Source organism: Crocodylus porosus, unplaced genomic scaffold (genome assembly GCF_001723895.1).
Source record: "Crocodylus porosus isolate Cpor-Errol unplaced genomic scaffold, CroPor_comp1, whole genome shotgun sequence".
Lineage (NCBI taxonomy): Eukaryota > Metazoa > Chordata > Crocodylia > Crocodylidae > Crocodylus > Crocodylus porosus.
Genome location: NW_017728950.1, coordinates 39,489,850 through 39,511,340, shown reverse-complemented (window position 1 = coordinate 39,511,340; position 21,491 = coordinate 39,489,850). Strand labels below are relative to the sequence as shown.

The following is a 21,491-nucleotide window of genomic DNA, read 5'->3' as shown; positions in this document are numbered from 1 at the left end:
CCCTGGCTCACCTGGGCCTAGAGCACAGGGGCTTCATCGACACTCATGGTCTTCCATCCCTCTGAGTTACCTAGGGTTATGCCCAGTGACACCAACAAGATGGTTAGTTACCTGGTCATAGAAAGACACTAGGTTTGTCAGGCATGGTCTACCCTCAACAAGGACATGCTGGTTGCTTCTTAATACCCCATCAGTTACCAGCTTGTAACCGATGGCCTCCTTAACAATTTTTTTCATTTTTTTTCCCCCAGGACCTAAGTCAGACTGACCAATCTGTAGTTTTCAGAGTCATCCCTCTTCCCTTTCTTAAAGATAGGTACTATGTTGACCCTCTTTCAGTCATCCAGGACCACTCCCAAGTTCCATAATTCTTTGAAGAACTTTTCAAGTGGTGCTGTTATAAGCTCAGCCAGGTCTTTCAGGGACCTCAAATGCAGGTCATCTGGCCCAGAAGACTTGAAAATGCCCAAGTATTGTAGGAGATCCTATTTGGGGTTGATTGCATGTAGTCTGTTGTCTTCCCCATATTCCCTGGGCCTCTGCCTAGGTGAACAGCCCCCATTTGATTTCAGTAATACCAATGTGAAGTATGTATGTAGGAGTTCTGCCATTTCACAGGGATCAACTATGGGCTTCCCATCGGTATTTAGTAGTAGTTGCACAGTGGAGTCTGATTTTTTTCTTACTCTCTATGTATCTATAGAAGGACTTTTTGTTGTATTTTATTTTGGTTACCAGCTTTATCTCCAAGCCTGCCTTGGCTTACTGTGTCTCATATCTGCTGACCCTGGTGATATTCCTCTCTGGTTGCTGAACCATTCTTCCATTGTTTGTAAGCTTCTTTTTTTCTTTTTCAATAGTTCCCTAATATCCTTGTTGAGCCAAGCAGGTCTCTTGGCTCCTTTCCTGCTTTTTGTCCTTGAGGGAATGGCCTGTTTTTGAGCAGTGAGAATTGCCTCTTTAAGGAAGCACTACTGTTCCTGAAATTCCAAATCATCCAGTTGCCGGTCACAAAGGGCCTCTCCAAATAGCCTCCCAAGTTTGCCAAAGTCTGCCTTTCAAAAATCTAGGACCTCTGTGATTACTTCACACTATGTTTATAATTGTGGCATTAAGAAAAAATCACAAATGCTTCAAATAAGGGAAATGTTCATATTTGCATATGTAAAGTATCCTGAAAGTATGAAATGTAGCAGCACTTGCTTGGGCATAATTCATAGGCACAATACCTATGAACTTTTAACACTGGAGACCAAATGCTTAATGCAAAAAAATTATGTTCATATGTTGGCTCAAAAAAATTCATTCAATTTTAGAAACAGAATTAAAAATGCATGGAAAAATGCTGTCAGTTTCAGCACAATATCTAAAATGATGATGGCTGCATTTTTAAAACAAAATAATTGGGTTGGAGATTCACTCAAAAAGTTACATGATTTATAAAATAACAAACTATTTGGCTAAGTTTTTGAAAAGATCTTTTGATATGTTTATTAGATATGCTTATTAGATAGTTCATATTTTCAGAATTTCATTTTTGCTGAAATGTTGTCATTAACATTTAAAAATTAAATAAAAAAGGGTTATAAATAATATACTTAGGTTTTCAATTAGATATAGAGGTATTGAAATGCACACCTACATTTTGACAAATGATAATTGTCGTTTCAGTTTTAAATAGAAAAGAGGCAAGTATTTTTACAATTATTTTCTTAATTTTTCAACCAGTCCTTGGGTTTAAACTTTTCCTGTGGATTTAGCGGTTGATTCTTAGGCATTTTTTTTACCTCGTAGATCATCTGCTGAAGCAGGGATTGGCACTTAGTGAGTTTGGAAGCGTGGGGGTGGAGAGGGATGATAAATTCCTTATTCCCTAAAGATGGTTGTGATACAGAGCAGTCTCCTTATAGCCAAGGAAGGCTGGACTAATTTTTGCACTGCCTAATCATGCCATTCTCTAAAGGTCTGACTCTTGTGCATCACAGACAAAACTCTTTGGTGCAGGATCAGGATGTATATGGGTAAGGCATGATGCTTAAGTGACATAAGACACTTTTATTGTTAAGTGAGACTTTCCTTTCCCCAATTCTTGGAGCTAAACAACTCTACTGATCCCTGCTACTCAGACTGCAACTTAATACAGGGTACCCAGCTGGCTGTTGATTGTTGTTATGTAGTTATTAGCCTATTCTGGTGCTGCATCCAAAACCCAAAAGGAGTTCATTATACACTAGGCACTAGAGTCTTTGTCAGCTTTGTCTTTTATGACTTGCATAATTTAGTGCAATTGCTTTTAACTCACTACTAATTATTTACTATACCAATAACTTGATAGATGGAAACTTAATTGGATGCCTGAAATCATCTGCCACTTTATCCCTACGCTCATTGTCCTAATCTTCTTTCCCAATTTTGCTGCTGTTCATCTGGGACTCAAATATGTTAGGGCTGAATGTTAGCACATGAATTAAAGTAGGTTCCTTGCACACTTCAGTAGGATAGTCATTTGTTTTGCTCATTCACTGTTTTTTTTAACTCTTTATCCTGTACTTGGGGATAAGCAGGGCTCTGAAGGAAAAGAAACAAAAGAATGATTTTAGAAATTAATAGATTAAAATTGGCATGTCAGAAATTAGGCCTAATCAATAAACATAAGAATGAAAAGATGGTTCCATTCATCATCCCAATTGGAGATATAAAAACTGAGATGTGGGAGACCAAAATAGGAGAAGGGAGTTTGCAATTCTTTGGGAGAAAACCCTCCATGTTTCTTGGTTCAGAGACTGTCCTTTTATATGTGAGCCTGTCATAGAGATGCTTGGACTAGCACACTGGTGAAATTGCTTAACCCTCACCATCAGACCAGGAAGGATCCCAAGCAGGTACACATGATATGCTGCTTTTGTCTTCCCTTCCTTCATATATATATTTATGTTCTCCACTATCTTTCTCTCTTAGCTGCTTACAGGTCACCATTTTGTGTCCTTCCCTCTTCCCCCATCAGCTAGAAATTTTATCCTTTTTAATATAAACTTATTTTCTCATGAATTCACATGACCCAAGGGAGTTTGGGCTCAGATATTCAAAGATATTTGAGTGCTTAAGTCACATAGGCACTTTGGAAAATCCTGCTAGGTGGATCTAGCCTTGTACCTTTATCTTGGCTCATATGTGCCTACTTGTGAAGAAATCAAGCAATTGACATCAGTTTGAAATCAACAATTGACATCAAAGAACAATTGCTTCTTTAAAAAAAAAATCTTAAGTTCTCATTTACAAGAAAATCCATTCAAGAGGAATGTCTTATAGGCAATTTGAAAAAACTGAAGAGTGCTGTAGATACTATTTTCATCCCCTCAAACCTCTCATTCAGCTTTCTCTTTCCTCATCACCCCCTACTTCCTATTGTGATAGTAAGAGCTATCAAAGAGATGGAAACTTATCATCAAAGTAACAACAAACACAGTTTGAAATCCCAGTACAGATGCATTTTTCATCTCTTCTCCATTCATAAATCATTGTGTGCTTCCAGCAGAACAAGTATAGAATACACACCTTCTATATTTTACCTTCACTCTCTTGCCTTCATCATGTCCCAATGAACATGTACATGCATATTTTTTATAAGCTGCTCTGATGAGTCTTATCTGTCTCAACAGTGATCCTATTTCTTATGCCAAACCTCATTTAAAAGGACAGTAGAGGATTAACCTAACACCTTCAGTTTATTTAACCTTTATTTTTAAATAAGGGAGCTACTAAAATGGTTTTACCAGGTCAAGTTTTCACTAGAAGCTGTCTTATATGCAGGGAGAAAAATATAGCAGCAAGACATGATACTGTCACAAAAAATCCTCCAAAAACAAAAACAGAAACAACTTGTAAACTCAGGGTTTGTGTATGGTTAGGGATACCCCTAATTAAACTATCATTAGCCTACAATTGGCACAGCTGCACCAGCACTGATTCCAGCATTCACAAGAGGACAAAATGAGTGTGTCTAGTGGTAAAAAATGAGTGAAATAGTTGAACAGTTTGTCACAGCAGGAAGGGACAAAATTCATACCATGCCATATACTTTAGAATGAGTTTATTGAAGCAGCCCACAGAATCTTGGTTATGCTACAGCACAAATGCCCTGGTATTTATTATTTATTAAAATTGTTAAGTGGAACTGGAAGGGTTGGGAAACAAGTAACAGGAGAGGAACCTTGCTTAGTCATTAGGTTGAATGACCAGATCTGCAACAACTGAAAGTCACTCTCAGTGTTTTCTCTTTGTTGTGTTTAATATGTATAAGCTGTTGTCCTTCAGATAAGTATCTGAACAGCATACAAACATATATCAGCATCCCTGTGTGAGAGAAATATTTCAGTCTTCATTTTATAAATGGGCATAATAAGTCAGAGAGAAGTCATATGACATCCAAAGACTTACAGGTTTTAATTACATGGTTAACTTATCAAGTCCAGCGCAGGTGCCCTCCTCATTCACTGTGTTGCACTGAATGGGCTCTCCAGCTGGTGCTTGGGGTGAGCCAGTTACCACTACACAGTCTGCCCTCAGCTAAGTAGTCCAGCAGTGCAACTGCACAAACATAGCTACATGGCTTCTGGTTTAGGCAGCAGATAACCTGGTGCAGCACATGTTTTAGAGCCCTACTGCTGGAGAGGGCAGGTTTACTATGATAGCATAGCCAAGCTGAGTGTGTTAGAACCCAAGACTGGGACACAAGTATTTTAATTCTGAGCCTTAAACAATGTTTTCTCCTCGTTCCTGTTCCTAGTAGATGGGCACCCACATCACATGGGCTAACTGAAAACCTTTGCTGTCTTAACAGAAATGAAAATGCCTGAATGAACTAGGAGAGCAAACTACTGTGTCTGTCTTCTCACCCTTAAAGACATTTCACTTATATCACAGCAGAAGTGTGATGGTAGAGACATATGGTGAACCTCTTGTGTGGACAAATATTGACCTTGTTCTTGTAGAGTGCTTTTCATTAGTGAATCTCAGAGTATTTTAAGAATAGGTCAGTATGACCTTCCCTGTTCTACAAATGAGGAAACTGAGGCATGGTGAGACTAATTAATAGTCTAAAGAACACCCTGTAGTTTAGTGATTAACCCAGGATTACAAACCAGTACTCCTGGATTGCGGTGCCATAGTACCATCTGCAAAATTCACAACTTTGACGAGCATTAAATTAACTGTCATATACAAGTCCACTTGTGTAATACATTAAAAGGTATTAATTAATATTCTGAAAAATAAGGGTGTTATATACTTCATTCATGTTGACAATGAACCGGATCCAAAAGTCATTGAAGTCAACAAAAAGACGCCCATTAAATTTAATGGTGTTTAGATGAAGTATAGTGTCAGCATTATTAACAAATATTTCAAGTTTTTGCTAAGGCACTACTAGAATTTTAAATAGTTTTGTCTTTTTATGACACATTAAACAGCTAGTGTTGCTTGTATAAAGGGTGTGAACTGCAGCACAGTGACACCAGTGCTATTAAATATTGTACTTTATAAACATGGAATGCACAGGTAACTGTATTATTTTATTCTTAATTTTCTGTGTTAAAATGCAACATTTATTAATGAAAGGTTGAAAAATTAACACTTTGATTAAGAAGCCTGGAAGAGACTCTCTTCCCCTTTGATGAAGGTTTTTTTTCAGTTCCATGGTGTTTCAAGGAGAGTTCACTGAAGTGCATATAATGCATGTCATTTAATACTGAAGTCATCAAAGGTGGGTATTTATTCCTATGCAGCTGACTTCTTTTAGAAACTTTACTTCAAGGTAGTTTTTCTGTGACTTTCCTGTTAGCCTGAGTCCATTCAGTTGGTCTGATTTTTTCATTTTAATTATACCAAAGAAATATAACTGGAACTTGTTTCCTATTTACGCAAGGGCCCATTTCCATTATTTAGGGACTGAAAAGAGGCCCTTAAGTGCCTGTATTTAGGGATAAGCAGGGCTGTGACAGTAAATGAAAAAAAAAAAGATTTTGGAAATGAATAGGTTAAAATTAGCATGTCAAAAATTAGGTCTATTGGAGAACAAAAGAATGAGAAGACCGTTTAATTCACCATACTCATTAAAGGTATAAAAAGAGAGACGTATGTTTAACTGAAGAGTTTTAATTCAGTTAATCCACATGTGGTTCTCTTTAAGGGAAAAGCCTGAAGAGCTTGTCTGTGTCTATGTTAGATATTAGGAAAAACATTCTCATGAGGAGGGTAGTAAAACACTGGAACAAGTTTGCCAGAGAGACTGTGGAATCAGCATCCTTGGAGGTTTTTAAGACCTGGCTAGATAAAACCATGTCTGGGATAATATAGCTGGGGATGGTCCTGCTTTGAGCAGGGGGTTGGACTAGATGACCTCCTGAGGTCCCTTCCAACCCTAACTTTTTATCTTTCTATGCCTGTGTGCATATGCATGTGTATATGTGTTTTGGTGGACAGGGGAAGAAAGAAAGTGACAGTTGGTGTGCTTAACCTTCAGTAACAAAGGCAAATATTCAGCCTAAATTACAGCATAAATGTGGTATTTGGAGGTCTTAGTACATTAAATGTCTGTTTTAGGCTGTTATCCATTCATAATCCTGACAAACTGGAAATGGTAGAAACAGCCACTAATAATAAATGCCATGGACACTTCCTGCATAATGAAATAACTTACTACAGCTGGCCAGAATTTTTAATTTCTTTCATTGAAAAAGCTTCCATTTTGCAGACTGTATTTTAATCTCCAATTCCTTAAAATTGAAGCATTGGTCTTCCCAATCACATTTTGTAATCTACCTTTGGCCAACTTAAAATTGAATTGCATCATCTTGTCATCAAACAGACTTAGGGTAGTTCAGTTCCACTTCCTCATTTCCCTCTATGGAGGTTCTTTGGCTAGATGATATCTCCTGTGATTCCTTCGCCGCACCTGTTTTCCCTCAAGTCTGAACTGTTGTGCTACATCATGGAAAGGGACACCGGCTTTTAGAAGACAGCAGAAATAGAAGGCAGCTCCAGCAGGTCAAGTGGATTCAGTTCAATACTGAGGATGTCAGGCAGTCACCCCATAACATCTTTATGTAATGCATGCCTTGTTTTTACCAGTGTATCCTACAGGAACTTGGCATCTCCATGGTCTGGGGGCTTTTCTTGATAAGGTCTGGGTTTTTTTGGTCTTTCCTCAAGTTGGCAATGTGGGAATTTTATTTCACAATTAATTTACAAACTGTTCAGCTACCTCATTTCACTGCAAGTTTTTTCACAAGCTATTTCCTTTTTTTCTTTTTTAGCTTTGAGTCTCAGTAAAGCCTAATCTCCCCAGCCACATAACAACAAGGCTGGTTTCAGTTTATCTGACTAGAACTACAACCCCAACTTCTTTGTAACAAGCCAACCAAACACGAAAGCTACCTCCTTGGAGTTCATAGAACAGATTTTTTCCCTTGACAGAAGCTTTGTTTCTTGTTATTAAACATGGCAGTACAAAACTGTTGAGAAAATGACTCAGAACATGCTCCAATGTATCTGTCTCAAAGCCATTCCAAACAGCCATCCAAAGAAACAGCAGGTTCACGTGCTCAAAGGTTCAGACAATATGCAATAGTCTAACATGTCTCCCTGCAGGTATTTCTTCACCTGGGAAATTTCCTGCTCTAGGATGCCTTCCTCAGCTTAGTATTACAATGTGGCTGTCAGAGAGCTAGATTTCCTAGCAACCTGTTCTATTACAGAACAAAATCTGTGAGCAAGTGTTGACTTTTATTACATAGGGGAGTTTCAACTCATCTTGCTATTGGACCTCTGGTTTTTCTGTCTAAATAGAATGTGAACAGTAAATTTAGGTTGGAGAGTAAACTTTTTTTCATGTCATAATTTCTTCATTCCAATAGGAATATTTTAGCTAGAGTAGTATAGTACTGATTGGAGGAAGATTTCTTACAAGCTCTAAAGGTCTGATATAACCCATTAAACCCTATCTTGTATAATTTCAGGAGAAGTTGGGGCCAAATCTGCTTGTCCCAGGTATGCCAGTAATCAGCTTGACTTAACCCAGTGGAACTAATCTTATGAATAAAACACACAGAATTGCCAACAGTGCCCAATTTCTAGGTCACCGGAAGATTAAATGGGTTAAGGAGAGAGAGGCTGATCTAGTGGCAATCACATCAACTTCATACTTGAGAAAATAGAATTCAAGTCTTAGCTTTGTGACCTGATGTGTGACCTTGGACAAGTCACTTACCTTACCTCTGCCACTTAGCTTGTCAGTTCTTTTAGCTGCAAAATGGAAATATCATTTCCCTTCTACATGCAATTTTTTCCCAATGCATGTGTTCTAAGACCCTCAGATACTATCTTAATGGGGACCATACCAGTACCAGGGAAAAAGAAGCTGTTGCTTCCTTGGTTAATACTTTAGCCGGTGTTACTACACTTCAGTGAAGAAATCAGGCCTGAATAAAGTAATAGTTATCAGCAGGGAAAGCACACACATTTAAAATTATAAGACCTTCTTTCCCTTTCTCTTTCTTTACACTATTAATACTGGGACCTACTGAATCTCTACAAAATTTTGCAAATAGCATCAGCCATGCCTGTAAAGTTCTGAGCAAGGTTATTGCTTGTTGCCACGTTCATCTAAGGACGTAGGTAGACAAAGTTATTTGGGTAAATGTGATATCTTTTATTAGACCAACTAAATAGTTGGAAAATTTGTTCTTTTCAAGCTTTTGGGCACAAACACCCTTCTTCAGGCATCAGAGAGAATATGCTGTTGGTTTGGGTGTTCTCCTGGGTAGATTACAGCCTGGTTTCTAATCTACCGAGGAACGCACACAAACCAACATCAGGCTCTCTCCAATGCCAGAAGAAGGGCATTTGTGCCCAAAAGCTTGCAAAGAACATTTTTCCCCCCCAACTATTTAGTTGGTCTAATAAAAGATATTTAACCAAAGAAACTTGTCTGCCTACATTCTGAGAGAGGCATTCTACCATCCACTTGTATCTGATGATTTTATTATTTCTTTAAAGGGAGGGATAGTTTATTTTGGGATGTCTGTGCATACGTTTGGTATCAATACTACAGTAGCCATAGTTTGTGGTAGTCATCGAGTTTAAAAATCACATTTAGCAGGTTGTATTTATGCTATAAAAGTGCAACTCTGTAGTTTGCTGTCTGAATCCCTGTCACAGCAAATATATATTTTTAAACAGGAATAAAAATGGTACAGGGCTTGATTGCAGTGCTTGTGATGTTATAGCCTTAAAGGCTTACATTAACATAGAAGAAGACTTAAGAAAAAGGTCAGATATGCCATAGTTGGTTTTTTTTAACTGTCTTGTTTAATGAACCTAAAATCACATTGAGAAAGTTCTATTTGGTATAAGAAAATATTAACATTTCCTTTGCAAAAAAAATAGGGGAAATAGAAAATGTCTTACCTTGCTTAGGCAGAAAATGTTTTATTTTCCTGTGTATGCTCAATTATTCTAGGTGTCTCCATAATGCTTGAATATTGTGTGGTTAAATAAATAAAATCAGATCCAAGGCTGGTATAAATCAACATGGATCCACTGCAGTCACTGAAATTACTCTGGTTTATGCAAGTTAACATCAAATTCCTTATCTGTTTTAAATCTGTATTGCATATTCAGTGTATATTGCACACACAGAATTTCCCTTAATGTTACGGAACTGTAAAACATGGCTGTTAGTTTATATTTATAGAAAATGTTTTCCACTGCTAATTTCAAAGTACTTTCTAGACATGGAAGTAAATTACAGTAAGCTTTAGAAAATCTAAGTGTGACTGAATTTTATTGTATTCCCTTGCTTATACATGGATAAAATGATGGAAAGATGAAATGTAAAGCTATTGGCATAAAGTAAGTCACTAGCTAACACAGAAATAAAACCCCAGTGCCCTGAACCCTAAATAATATGATATAATCAAGAATGATGCCCCCTCATTTCTTTTATATTGCGTTTTGAGAACAGGACACCTGTCTTTCATTCACACATTCTAGTGGCACAGAAAGTTTGGAGGACAGAATTAGAACAAGTGTAGAATCTACTAGTGAGAAAGGTTGCTTCAGTGCCAAAATGCTGATGCCATTTCAAATGCTGACAATGAGAAAATGACAGCTGTTCTTGCACAGGATGGAAAAGAAATCTTTATTGGACAGGGATGGATTTTTTGTTCCATAACTCGCTCTATTTTTACTGTTATGATACAAAGGGCAAAATGTTTTTATTTTTGTTTCTCCCTCTTGTCTGGTTCTACTGGCATTACCTGTGGTTGTCATACACTTGGAAAACTATCTTGCAATAGTTTTGTTCACAAATACAAATCCTATAGACAAGAGAAATGCAAATGCTATTGTCCCTTTTCTGATTATTTAGGATGGCGGGAAAGTGGCTGAATGTGAGAGATGGTGTCTAACATTAACACACATTGCTGAAGGAATCCACACTGTATTGTTGTTCTATTAGGCTCATCTCCTGATCAAATCTGGCAGTATAGTTGTATTGCTCTGGAAACCACCCTGATGCTTCTAAAAATCCATTACATAAAGAAGACCAATATGTTAACTGAGTATTTACAAAGAACAACAGGTTTGAACCTTACTTTTATAAAACGATTAGCATTCATCCTGACAACCTGTCAGGATAGACTTGCCGTATAAGCACAGTGCCTTTTTTATGTTCATAATTGAGGAAGCAAACCCAAAATGTTCTAGCTAAAATAGAGGTGGCTAGCTATATTAGTCTGAAGTCAGGCAGAACACATGGCAGGATCTTACCTTAGAGACTACCGTATTTCACAATATATAGGTTGACTTTAGTTTAAAAGTTAAAGAAGTTAGGATTTTCATAGGCGTGGTGTATAAGTCAGGACTAAGATTGGCACTCAGCTGGTGCAGTCCCCTCCCCTGTGAGCAGTGCTGCTGAGCACTGAGGTCAGCTGTGTCCCCTGTGAGGCAGCTGGGACTCAGGTGTTGTTGGGTGTGGCAGGGGGCTGTGGACCCATGTCCCTGGCCCTGTAGCCCTAACACCTAGAGGCCCCCTTCAGCAGGGCTGGGGGGCAAAGGGCTGTGGGTCATGAGTGAGGGGCACAAGCAGACATGGGGGCTGTGGATCGGGGAATGAAGGGCACTGGCAGGGCCAAGAGACTGTGGGTTGGGAGTGAGGAGCACCTTGGGGCAGGGACTGGGCACACTTTGGGACTGAAGGGCACAAGTAGGGTTGCATGGATGGGAGCTGTGGTTGGGGAATGAGGGGCACTAGCAGGGTTGTGGGTCAGGAGTGATGGGCACTGGCAGGGCTGGGGGGCTGGGAGTTGGCTGTGAAGGGCAAGAGCAGGGATGGGGGGTTGTGGCTTGGGAGTGAAGGGTAATGGCATGGGGAGGGCACCAGCATATCAGGGATGCTCAGTGCCTCAAAGCAGTCGATTGGTTGGGGGTGGGGGGGTGCAGCTGCAGCTGGACCTGCATCCTGGTGAGCAAAGGGGACAGGGAGAGCTCTGATTTTTTTCCATTATAAAGAACCCAAAATCGAATGCCAGAATGTATAGGTTTATAGATTTGATTTTATTATAGTGACTGAGGCACTGGTAGGCTACCAATTTGCTTATATATATAATGACTTGGACATACTCTCAAGGTGAGCCGATCAAAACCTGATGGCATTCAATGCAGAGAAGTGTAAGGTGCTGCACCTTGGTAGGAAGAACCCCCAGCACACATACAGGCTTGACAGTGCTACATTTGCTAGCACCACGACTGAAAGGGACTTTAGGGTCTTGATTGACCACATGATGAATATGAGCCACCAATGTGATGCTGTGGATGGCAAAGCTAACCAAAATGGCGTGCATCCAATGATGCATCTCAAATAAAGCCAGGGAAGTCCTCCTCTCACTTTACTCAGCCCTGGTGAGATTGCAGATGGAGTACTGTGTCCAGTATTGGGACCCCATTTCAGGAAGGATGTGGAGAAGCTTGAGAGTGTCCAGAGGAGAGCCACTCTTATGATACAAGGCCTCAAGGGAAGGCCATATGAGGAGAGGCTGAGGGACTTGGGACTCTTAAGTCTGGAGAAGAGAAGGCTCAGGGTGAACTTGGTGGAAGCCTATAATTACAAAAGAGGGGTACATCAGAACCTGGGAGAACGCCTGTTCACCTGAGCTCCCCAAGGGATAACAAGGTCTAACGGCCATAAACTCCAGGAAGGCCTATTTAGACAGGATATAAGAAAAAAGTTCTTTATGGTGCATGTGTCCAGGGTCTGAAACAAACTTCCCCCCAGAGGTGGTGCAAGCACCTACTCTGGATTTCTTCAAAAAACAGCAGTTATATTTCTTGCTGGGGTCACTTGATCCCAGTTGACTTCCTGCCTATGGTGGGGGGCCTGCACCCAATGTTCTCTCAAGGTCCCTTCCTGCTCCTAATGTCTATGAAATCTATTTTTATATATATATATATAATATATATGTGTGTGTGTGTGTGTTGTATTTTAGTTTAATCATGGAAAAATGTGGATTTGGGGGTTTTAATCAGAGAATTTGCCATTTTTAAACAGAGAAAACCTGTTTAAATATTTCTCTTTACATTTTGCCTTTCAAAAACAAGGTGCTTGTCTTATTTGGGGGCATATGGTATGTGAGACAATATGGTATATGAATGGTTTGGATAGGGATGATCTTGTCTCAAGCAGCGGGCTGGATTAGATGACCTCCAGAAGTCTCTTACAGCCTTTCTTTTCTGATTTGTTTCTATATCTTTGTCATGTGCATCACTAGGATAAATTAGGTATGCATTAAGACACTTCAAAGACTGCATTTTAGTGTTAACAAAATATAGATATACCTGACCTGTGTTACTTAGAGCATTTCAATGTAATTTCTACTTGCCATAGTAAAATGAAACTTGAGTGTATTCAGTATCAGCATTCGCAATACAGTGTCATAGATTTCAAAGACATTAGGGGCTGGAAGGGACCTTGTGAGATCGAGTCCAGACACCCTGCCATAGGCAATAAGTCTGCTGGGGGTCAAATGTTCCCAAGAAGATAAACATCTAAGATGCCTTTTGAATGAATCCAGAGTAGGTGCTTGCACCACCTCTGGGGGCAGTCTGTTCCAGACCCTGGACACACTTGTAAAAGAGGTTTTTTCTTATGTCCAATCTGAATTGGCCTTCTGGGAGTTTGTGGCCATTACACCTTGTTATCCCTTGGGGAGCCCTGGTGAACAATTGTTCTCTCAGGTCATGAAGCACCCCCCTTATATACTTGTAGGCTGCCACAAAGTCCCCCATGAGCCTTCTCTTCTCCAGGCTGAAAAGTCCCAAGGCCCTCAGCCTCTCCTTGTAAGGCTTGCCCTCTTGGCCTTTGATCATGTGGGCGACTCTCCTTTGGATTCTCTCAAGCTTATCCACATCCCTCCTGAAGGGGGGGCCCAGAACTGGATGCAGTATTCCAGCTGCGGCCTCATTAAGGCTGAGCAAAGCAGGAGGATGACGTTCCTGGTTTTGCTTGAGATGCATCGGTGGATGTGTGCCAGAGTTTGGTCTGCTTTGCCAGCCACAGAATCACATTGGTGGCTTTTAGGGGTCTTGATTGCCCACAAGATGATCAAGTCTCCTTTGGTTGTGGTGCTAGTGAGTGTAGCACTGCCAAGCCTATGAGTATGCTGTTGGTTCTTCCTGCCAAGGTGGAGTACCCTGTGCTTCTCTACATTGAAGGTCATCAGGTTTTGGGCTGCCCACCTTGCCAGTGTGTCCAGGTCAGCCTGTATCCCTAGCCTGTATTCCAGTGTGACTACCTTCCCCCATAGTTTAGTGTCATCCATGAACTTTGCCAGTCCACATCTGACACCTAAATCCAGATCATTAATGAAGATGTTGAAGAGTACTTGCCTGTGTACTGAGTCTGTTTTCCATCTGGTGTAGACTTTTCTCTTCATTTTCAGGAGGTCCGACAGTCCCTGTTTAGCCAAGAGGGCTTCCCTGCACACTGACTGCATTTCTTACAGAATGGGATGGACTTTCCTTGTGCTTTTAAGGATTGTATTCTTAAGGAATAACCATTCCTTGTGAACACCCCTTTATAAGGGGAGAACCAGATCCAGCAGTCTCTCTCTCATAGCCAGCCCATAGACCTCTTGTGTTAAATAGAGGTCTTCAATGCAAGCAGAAAAGTAGACAAGACCTTCTTCCCCTTCCAGGTAAGGTGGAGGCCATCCCTTCCCAACAATCTTCTACCTCTCTCACTGAAGTGTGGAACCATGGTCAAAGAAGCCAAACACCTCGCAATGGCACCATTGCCAGAGTCTTCTGTTCACCTCACTGATGCACCTTTCCCTGTGGGGCATGTGACCCATGACTGGGAGGATCAAGGAAAAAGCTATCTGTGCCCCCAGGCCCCTGGACCCAGCCCCCAGATTGCCAAAGTCACTCATGACCTGGATGGGATTGTTCCACACTGTATCTTTTGTGCCCATGTGGATGAGTAGCATGGGACAGTGGTTGAAGGGCCGGATGAGTTTGGGGATCCTCTCAGTCATATGCTGGACATGAGCCCCAGGGAGGCAGCAAGCCTCATGGGCTAAGGGATTGGGGCAACAGATTGCTCCCTCTGTCCCCCTTGGGAGGGAGTCACCACCTGTGTTCTTTTTTAAAGATGCCAGAGGAACCAATGTTTAGCTACTAAATAAATACATATATATTTATTTAATGGCAGTCAGTCAAGCACAGAATTTTCTGCCAATGTGGAAGGGGAGAAACCTGACTGATAAATCAATATTATACTAGTTTTATAAAAAAAAAAAAAAAAATCCACCTTCAATGTGTTCAGCTTCTGCCTCCTCCAAGCTTGGAAGACTAGATAACACTACTCCAAAGTGTCAGTCATCATCTTGTAGAACTTAGCTCTTAAGGGTCTTATTCTATATCCAATAATATCAATAAAATGAATTTTTGAGGCCCTATTTTTCAGCAGATTGGAGACAGAAAGCCAGATTTAGATGGGATCAAAGAAGTGATGAGTAACACCTAAACTAGCTTTTTAAAAATAAGTCCACAGAACAGAGGTTATCTATTCCAACAGGATCCCAGAAAACCTGTCTTTGAAAACTTCCAATGGTGGAGATTCCACAATCTAGGTAATATATTCTGGCTGTTTAAGCACTCCTATACATGGGAATTTTTTACTCCAAGCCAATGTAAACCTTCCCTGATAATAGTTTAAGGCCATCACTTCTTGTCCTGTCCCCTTAGTGGACAAAAACAACAATTAAACTCTATCATCATTTTTGTGTTTCTCTTTCTCTCTTCTCTAGCCTAAATAATCCCAGTTCCTGCAACCTTTTCTTATAGATCATATTTTCTTGACTTTTATAGTAAATATATATATATATATATATATATATATATATATATATATATATTGCAATCTTTTCTTAGCCTTATCTAGTTTATCCTCATATTTTGCAAATTCTGGTGCCCAAAACTGGACACAGTGTTCCGGACAAGATTTCACCATTGCCACAGGAGCAGATTTCTATAGTCATGAACCTTTTGTTCTTGCCCTGGCCTGAGGCATCCCAGAATCATTAGCTCATGCAAAGCAGCTGTAGGTCTAAAGCAACTTCAGGATTCCTTTGTGTGCTACACCAATGTGTAGTCTGAGCATATGTTGAACTTATATAGGGAATTTCGCTGTCACTCTCTATTAAGGACAGAGCATGCAAGCAGTTGTCAGTGGAAAGTCTTGAAAAGCTACAATATGACATGGTGCTTGTCATACATTGAAGTCTATTATATATTATACTCACTCTAAAATCTTTCTAGGGGAGCAATTTGTCCACCAGTTTCCTGGCAGGCCTGCATTTTCTCTGTCAGTCTTTAGGATCATGGGGCATGAAATCATTAAAAAGAATATATATATATATTGATAGCAGAGCAAAGAATTAATTTGCTTTAAAAAGTCACATGTTAAGGGAATAATTATGTATTAAATTATTTTAAAGAATCAAAATTCTCATTTTGGACAGAACAGGAGATTGTGTTGTGATAAGAGCTAGTCACTTTAAGTAGGAGATGCACAAGAAGCACTGTTAGTGCCTCCTAGTGTGGATAGACACCACTGTGGGAATGTCACAAGGTGCATTTTGTGCATGTGAAAATGTTGTTGGATGGGTTTACTCTAGAGTAAGTCACTCCAGAGTAAAAGCAACTTGGGCAGGTGTCTACATGAGCAGGCATTTAGGAGCAGGTTTTCTCCCAATGTGAGCAGCCCAGAGAGGGCTGGTCCCAACCTGCTGTACCCCATAGCAGCCACCAGGGAGTGCTCTAGAATCTCCCTTGGTAATATCCCAGGAACTGGCAGGAAGCACAGGATCAGAAGATGGCTGTCTCCTGGCAGCGGCTGGGAGATTGATCCCTGCCCCTGGGAGCTGCCTGCTGCTGAGGTAGGCTCTAGTGGTGGAAGCCCAGGTTAGGAAAATGTCCCTCTGCCTTGGCAGCAGGAAGCTCCCAGACCAGCTCCCTGATTTAGGGTCAGGGAGCTTGGAAAAAGCTGTGAAGGAAGGGCAGGTCCTCCACAGCAGGTAGGGGATTTCCCTCCTACCCAGGGACTCCCATGCCAGCTGTCCCACTGGTGGATCAGGGCTGGGGGCTTCCCTGATTGCTTGACTGGGGCATAGGGATGGGAAAAAGCAACAGGACTGGGACCTGCCCCAAAACTTTATGGTTCTTGGCCAGCTCCAGGCTGTATGGGAAAGTCTGCATGTGCAGCTCAGAGCTGTCTGGGAACTGTCCATAGTTCCCATAGTTCCCAGACAGCTCTGGACTGCATTTGCAGACTTCCCTGTGTAGCTTGGAACTGGTAAGGAGCTGTCCCAACCTAGCTGGCCGGGCATTGCCTAAAATGGGACAGTGCCCAGCCAGCTCTGGGATGCACATGCAGACTTCTGGAGCTAGCTGGGAACTGTCCTGGTCTGGGTCAGATCCAGGCTGGGTGAGGAACTCTCCTCATGCAGGGAGCTCCTGGCCCTAGTTCCACAATAACAGAGATGGGGTCAGGAGCTCCCTGCTGCCAGGGCAGGGGGATATTTTCCTCACCCAGGCTCCACCACCAAAGCTGAACCTGGCAGCAGGCATTTCTCAGGGGCAGGGAGTAATCTCCTGTTCCCTGCTGCCCAGTTAACTGGGAAAAAATTTGCTACCAGTCGACTGTCTACATGTGTCTTCCTGTGCAGTAACTACTTGGCAGATAATTTACTATCTGCATTTGCTGCTGAGTGTTAGACCTCGACTCCATGTGATGCCCAATGACTAGGGAGACAACGGATCGATGTCATCATGTATTACGTGCATGTATTGCTCATCAGCAGCTTTATTCAAAATGGAGACAGCTTTGGGAGAGCTCCAACAAACTGGGAGCATCCTGAACATTAGTTTTTTTCACACTTACACACGTTAGTTCATGATCATTAACATTTGCTCCACCTTTGTCCCTCCTTTGTTCCACCCATATTCCCTACTATCTCAAGCTCTGCCTCTGTTTATGGTTTGTTTCATTAGCATAGAATTACCTATGCATTTCACTTATTTACATGTCTTTTTGCTATGAGTACATGCCTAAAACCATGACCCCAGCTTCTTTCGGTCATTTGTGGTTTCTTGTTGGTTTCTTCAGTGTCTCCAGGGTCTTGCTTCTGCTTATTTCCTAATGATAGCTGGTGGTCTGCATCCTGTTCTCCTTACACAATGAGCTATATATCTTACAACACTACTATATTGTTAGGAAAATGGTTGCCTAAGTATCTTGCAATGTTACTTTTAACATACCATTCTGCCTTGTGGTTAGCAGCTTTGCTAGGCCACAGGTTATATATAGCCTTTTATTCAGCTGCAAATCTAATGCTCCCCAAGATCCAAATACTGTCACCCTAAGACTCCTTCACAGAACTGGTATAGGCAGCAAAGGAGAAACAGACTATTCTCTAGATGTCATGACTCCTTCTGCACAATACACCCTTTGGGCCTGGCAAGGTAGATGTTGCTTTTGTGTTACCCAGACAGAGGACTGACCTTTTGCCTATTGTTGGTAATGAGTGAGAGAGTGCTTAGCCTACTTGTTTTTTTAGCCTGGGACTCAGCCAGGAACTGGGACGATGGTACCATAGGGATATTTTTGTGTTCTCTGTAGTGGCTCCTTCTTGTCTTGCTCTTTGCAAACTCATCTATCCATCAAATCTCTCTCTCTTGCAGCTGCACAGCCTAGGAAGCTCCACTTCAGGACTAAGAAATTTCTGCTGAATTTTGGCTGACAAATTACACACTACACACAATCCCTTTGAGAAAACTCTTCCTACCTTAAAAAGGAAACCTTTAAACTAAGTTACTCTGAGCAAGAAAAGAAAAGTAATCTTATCAGAGGCGTATTTTGTTTTTTCTCTGCAGAGGCATAATGTATTTCTGGGCAGTGATCTTTGTTTATACAGTTGTACCCTGATGTTTCTTAAAACAAGCTGTTATGCTCCTGTAACAATTTCTATCTCTTCTAGGCCCTTTACTATTCCTGGAAAGGCAAGGGGGTTGGGGGGAGAACCAAGTTTCTCTTCACTTCTAATCACAGATTCTCTGCTACTGCCTGAGCAGATGTCTAGTAACGTATCTTGTCTCTTTCTGTGCCCTCTGCCTTTATTTTCTGGTGCACACAGGATCCTAGAGTGTCTGTCTTACATTTCTTTAACTGTTTTTGATCTCTCTGAAGCTGCCCTGCCTGTATAACACTTTGTCTTGCTATAAATCTTGTTGTAACCTACACGTTACAAACTTTACAATAAACACATACCTACTCTTGTTCTTTCTTTCCAGAAGACTGTAACTATTCTCAAGGACCCTGTTCATTCATGCAGCCTTTCTAGCAGAGAGGTGACTTTCTTTGCTTTCTCGCTTCCTATTGTAAACACAACAGGAGGTTTTTACTTAATTCTTAGAGTACCACAGCATATACTCATGTCCACTACTGTGCCTTACCTGCGCAAAGAAAATCTCCTGATCAGCAGTAACAAACACCATCTCCTGCACAATACTTATAACTTTAGTTACTTACTATATAACTTTACCTTACTACAAGTCTTAGCTAACCCCTATAAAACAAATCACTCTGCATCAACAAAATCCCTGATCGGTTAGGTTACTTCTCTAGTGTCTTGGTGGAGTTGCCAATTGTTGGACTGGATTTGAACCCAGCACCAATACCTTTGTTTTGGGCTGGCACAACCCTCAGACTGACCACAACACTTGCCAGTTGACAATAAGTGAATTTACTAATACAGAGAAAAAACAAAAAAGCAACAATATAAACAATTAAACAATGCTATATCTACTAAGCCTAGGGCTGTCATCAGAGTTAAGGTACATCTGGCCAGAATGCAGGCTTCACTCTGAGGCGCTCTCTCTTTGGTGTTAGCAATCTGGAAGTGAAATATTAAACACTCCAAACTAAAGCCTGGAGGGCAGTTTCTTTACAGATGGCTTGTTTCTGTGATTTTTCACTTAAAATTGCCTTGGCCCACCCTTGGGTCATAATCCAAGTCAGGCTAGACTGACTGTCTTAGGGCCCCTGCAATGGACCCCCATTCCATTTAGCCAATCTCTCAATAAAATTCCTGAGGTCCCCTGGACCCCCACCCCCACCCACACACACACAAAGGAAAAGCCTCTGAACCCACTGCCATGCTACTGGGGAAAGGTATAAGGTGAGGTACAATAGCTGAGCCTTCCCAAGAGAATCTAGTACACCACTAGTCCTTACCCTGGTAGGATGGCATGATCAGTCCCCTCCAAATGTGTGTCAATCCTGCTGACTATGCCAAGATGTTAGACCATGACTCCATGCAATGCCTAATGACTAGAGAGACAACGAATCAATGCCATCATGCATCACCTGCACACATTGCTTGTCAGCAGCTTTATTCAAAATGTAGACAGCTTTGGTTGAGCTCCAGGAGGGGAGAGAGAGAGTTCCAAATTGTAGGAGGAGGTGTGCAGGTAATATCTACCTATCCCAGGCTGGAAGTTGATCCTCAATGGCCAGTCAGGGTCTCCTTCAGCTTGGTGTTGTCCAGAGGGGTCACTGGTAGGGTCTCTGGGGTGGATAGGTGATGTGAAGCTGGTCTGGTCTGGATGGAAAAGGCATTCCCACTGGGTCTGTCTTGACTACCCCTCTTCGTAGGGGCAGACTGTGTATGACCCTACTGACAGGAGGCATGCCCAGGCAAGGGTCAGCCCCTGGCATACTGAGCATGTGTGCTCTATGCAGGATGCGCAGTTTCGGGTGTCTGTCTGTAGTTGCTGGTTCTGCACGGTCTTTTGTCTTTCAAATGCTGGGTTCTTGTCTCTGTTCCTGGGTGAGGTCCATGGTTCCTGGATAAATCAATGCAAGGTGATGGCCCAGTCATTACAGGCCATTCAGTAGAGGCATGCTACCATTGTATTTCAATCATGCCCAATCATTCTCATTCATTGGGGAACCAACTTACATGGGAGGGGTACAATGAATCATATCATTGCAACATGGGATGCCCAGGCAGATGACAGAAGATGCAGGCTTGACATAAAATGGAAACTTGACATGACTTTGGTTCACTTACAAACACAGGCCTAAACCATACATATCCATATAGAACAATAAAAATCAATACAAAAATGATAATAATACAATATACAACAATAAAAATTAATACAAACCTAATCATAAAACAATGAATATTCAAAACCAAAAATTTGCTACCAAAATCAAAATGTTTAAAGCTATCCTAAGTCTGAGCTCACTTATACTTATCTATAGGGAATAGAGAGGGAGGTTAAAAGTCAGAAATGGTTGGGGGAAGAGGAGTGAATGTAATAAAAAAAAAAAGAAGAAGAAAAACTGGGGGTTTTACTACATTATCTTATTCTGGTCTGGACACATAGCCTTTGATGCTAGTACAGGTTTGGCCTGTTCTACCAGTAAAAGCTGTGTGTAAGCCTTTAAAGTTAGAGTGATCATATGTCTTGGAGAAAGCAGGATACTCATGGCTTCCATGGCCCAGTCCCGGTCAGTTGGTCAAAAGCCCCACAGAGAGTCCAAAGCTAGAGGAATGGATGAAAGTCTGGGGTCACTGATATACACCTGGCATCAACTATAAAGCAGCCTATTGGCAAATTCAATGTGAGCCCCCTTTAACCATTTTAAACAGAAGAAGAGTTTGATTTTGGCAAAATGGCATAATCTACTGGACCCAGTTAGTATGATGAAACCAACAAGCCCCTCAGGTCTCCGGCAGCATTTGTCCAAAATCTTGTCAAACTTATCTTCCAACTGGACAGTTGTTTCAATAAATAGGGCCCTTATGGAATTGTCACTGTTTCTGTTACAATGGGACTAGCTCCTTGGGACAACTTGCTGTTCACTA

General features: G+C 41.2%; 1 long non-coding RNA gene across 1 annotated transcript in view; it reads right to left on the bottom strand.

The window, feature by feature from the left end:
* The window catches only part of LOC109323353, a 23,128-nt gene extending 11,361 nt beyond the window's left edge, over positions 1 to 11,767 (bottom strand). The window contains exon 1 of the long non-coding RNA XR_002104632.1: positions 11,670 to 11,767. This is a non-coding gene — a long non-coding RNA (uncharacterized LOC109323353). The remainder of the gene's footprint in view (positions 1 to 11,669) is intronic.
* Positions 11,768 to 21,491: the final 9,724 nt, after the last annotated feature.